Here is a 3593-nt window from a genome sequence, read left to right as displayed (position 1 = left end):
ATATATATATATATATATATATATACACGGTGTTGACTAGTTCTATAAAATGTAGCAGTCACCTGTGTTCATTGAATATCTCTCGTATAGATTTATGATTACAACTATTCAGTCTAACCGAATACCAATGCTTATGTCAGAATTTGGTTGTCTCTCTCTCTCTACGTTTTGATTAACATTATAAACATTTGAACAACACTGGGCTTATTTTCCTATCTCTCTTCATTCTGTTAAAATGAAAATTAAATAACGATTCTTCCAACTCGCCGTCCTTAGTATATTGATTGAAGTTATTTCAAATTAAAATTGTTTTAATACAACAGTGATGTCATCTGTCAACTGAAAGTAACAAAAAATATCTAAAAAAGGCTTGTCAGTGCGTTTCATGGTCCCGGCAGATAAAATGGAAAAGGCGTTACCTCGGAAGATAGCGAGGGAGACATTTGGGATTTCGAAGCGGCATAGAGTGTAATGAACTAGGATTAGATAGATATTTAAGTGTTTCCATTCTGAATTCAGCTGGAACCATCTCGGTTCTCTTCTGATAAAAATAAAAAATGTCAATTTTGTTGCCCATGCTAACTATTCTTTCTGATATAGTATGGGCAACAAAAATGACATTTCGGGATTGACTTCAACATTCCATTCAATGGCAAAGATCAATTTCCTTCAAGACTCTCTTGTTCAACTTTCCCTTTTCAATTTCTTTCGTTTACAGAAATTCTAATAAGTTTAGGAGTAAAAAAGGATTTTTTTCTCCCAGACAAACAACATTAAGCGTGTGAAATATTTGGTTGATGAGGCCTTTGTCAAGGGATGACCCGTGGCTTGTTTCCCTATTGAAGTTGGCCACCACAGTTTTCCAGCTAAATCGTTGCGCTTTTTCTGGTACTCAACTCAAGAAAGCCACCAAGGAAATATGGATGACAACTGAAACTAGCTCAATGTGGCTGTGGTTGTCAAGAGATCAAAGGTGGAACCTTTCTGCAGGCGAAGACTAATTCAGTCCTCGTTACTCTCCTGGCGCGAAGCGCACAGGATAAGGGGCGAAATGGTTGTGACCCTGAGATAACCTAATGACGATATGAGAGGGTTTCCAAATACTGCACTGGATTTAGAAGAGCTTACAAGACTGAGTAGTTCCAGCTGTGTCTGTGTGAGGCAAAGCATTTCCATTGTTTATTTCACTTCATAAATTTAGGGGAGTAAAAAGGATTCTTTTTTAAAAAACCAGAATAAAACGTTTCCACCAACGAATATTAAAAAATATAATTTAACTTACCTGGACCGCCTAAAAATAGTGATTCTTTTTATCAAATTGTTTTCTTTAAGCTTATAAACTTTCCAGTATTTCCTTTGTTTTGTTTGTAACAAATATTTGTTAGTATTTTTGTAGATTATAATTAAAATTGCATAAATCTTAAAAATTTGATGCTTTTTTCGAAAATTCGTTTTTTAAAACCTGCCAGTTATCTCCCTTAGACATATTTTTAAAAATCTTACTGAGACAAGCAGAAACCTGGGACGTTTTTATTAGATAAATTAAAGCAATTAAATAAACTTTCATTTTGCATAGCTTTTATTTAGTAAATAAATAAAACAAATTTTTTACAGACTGTTTTTTATAATAATTTTTTTTGTATATATATATATATCAAAATTATTAAATCTTGTCCCACTCTGCAGTGAATGAATAAATATTTAATCCAACAACTTGGAGTATTTCAAATCTTTTACACTGATGACGAAAATAACAGTCATATTTTTTTCTCTTTTCTAGAAATTAATAATAAAATAAATTCTAATTATTTAAAGTTATGTAATTTTAACCAATCAGAAGCTTCCGTTTTAAAAAAGTATTCAGGGGAAAATTTGATATTCTTTGAGTGATTGGAAGAAATTTTATAGTTGTGCTTCAATTAATTTTCTAGATAATCAAGATTTTGAAATAGTTTAGTAAAGTATCATAAATATCGATATATTTCTGATGATGTTGATCAACGGGTAATTTCGTTATAATTCATTCTTGCCATAATGAGATTTAGATTGAGATATAAATATGAACACACATAGAAAGCTATCAAAATAGGATCGATATTGGCAAATCAGAAAACGTGTTCATCTTAGATGGCTTTAAGAGAACTTCGGATTTGTTTTTTTTTTTAATCATAATACATTTACTGGCGATGAACAACGGCGACAGCATCGACAACGATGCTTCAGTGATTCATATACATGGATTCATATATTTTTTTCTCTTCAAGACTGTTCATTCATTCAAATATTTGTTCACTGATTATATATAAACACCGTCTGTATGCATGTATGTATGTATCCATAAATTTATACACAGTTAATAAGAGCTGGCTGTTAGAAATTGGAGTTATATAACTACAGTGTTGTAGATGTGTGTTGACGAAAACTCTGTGCTGTGGCCTCTGAAGGAGGATGTCTGAAGACGATGTGATCAGACCATTCGTCGAATAACTGAATAGATAGGAGATAAATCACGTTATTTGATATGAAAAAGCACCAGTCCACTGCAACTGAAGCATTCTCTACTGCGCAGACCGTGGGCAAGTGCCTTCTATTATTATCCCTGACTGACCAACACCTTGTGAATGAATTTGGTTGATGGAAACTGTACAGAACCCTGTAGTGTATGTGTGTGTGTGCTTGTTTACCATCAACACTTGACAACCAGTTTTGATTTATTTACATGGGTTCAAATCCATCCTGGTTCAATATTTGTTTATTTTCCTCCCTCTGGTCAATTACATCTAAATTCTTTGTTCAGTTGACTAATCACCTTGCAGGTGGATCCCAGTTAGAATTTTCTTCAGGTCGAGTAGCCCATCCTGCTCAAAAGGTCCCTGAATAAGGATTGTTTAAGGATGCTGCACAAAACACTCATGTTTCCAGAGGTGAACTATCCAAACCCCAAAGAATTCCTCTCAACACATGGCTATGATGCTCCCCCACTACTTCTGCTCATGATCAGAGATGCACATATTGCCAACCACTAAGGGACATGCTCAACTGGTGCTTAAATTATTCACCCCGAAAGGATGAAAGGCAATGTTGACCTTGCTGGAATTTGAACGCCAAATGTACAGACAGACAAAATACCATTAAGCAATTCACTCATCGTGTTAACATTTCTGCCAGCTGACCGCCTTTCCGGTAGACACATCTTCAATCAATAACCTTACGATATTGTATGCTGTGCGATGTCTACTTTAGTAATAATCATCATCATCATCATCATCGTTTAACGTCTGCTTTCCATGCTAGCATGGGTTGGACGACTTGACTGAGGACTGGTGAAACCGGATGGCAACACCAGGCTCCAATCTTAAATTTGGCAGAGTTTCTACTGCTGGATGCCCTTCCTAATGCCAACCACTCAGAGAGTAGGTGCTTTTACGTGTCACCTGCATGAAGGCCAGTCAGGCGATACTGGCAACGGCCACGCTCGAAATGGTGTATTTTATGTGCCACCCGCACAAGAGCCAGTCCAGGGGCACTGGCAACGATCTCGCTCAAAAATCCTACGAAGGCCAGTCAGGCGTTACTGGCAACGGCCACGCTCG

General features: G+C 35.9%; 1 protein-coding gene and 1 long non-coding RNA gene across 2 annotated transcripts in view; one reads left to right on the top strand and one right to left on the bottom strand.

The window, feature by feature from the left end:
• LOC106877742 (uncharacterized) overlaps nt 1–1671 on the bottom strand; it is a 57175-nt gene extending 55504 nt beyond the window's left edge. The window contains exon 1 of the long non-coding RNA XR_001410411.2: nt 1283–1671. This is a non-coding gene — a long non-coding RNA (uncharacterized LOC106877742). The remainder of the gene's footprint in view (nt 1–1282) is intronic.
• LOC106877735 (sodium/potassium-transporting ATPase subunit beta-1) overlaps nt 1–3593 on the top strand; it is a 36880-nt gene that overhangs the window by 12174 nt on the left and 21113 nt on the right. The window lies entirely within an intron of this gene.

The sequence above is a fragment of the Octopus bimaculoides genome, chromosome 19, assembly GCF_001194135.2.
Source record: "Octopus bimaculoides isolate UCB-OBI-ISO-001 chromosome 19, ASM119413v2, whole genome shotgun sequence".
Classification (NCBI taxonomy): Eukaryota; Metazoa; Mollusca; class Cephalopoda; order Octopoda; family Octopodidae; genus Octopus; species Octopus bimaculoides.
This window is presented reverse-complemented; position numbering and strand designations above follow the sequence as displayed.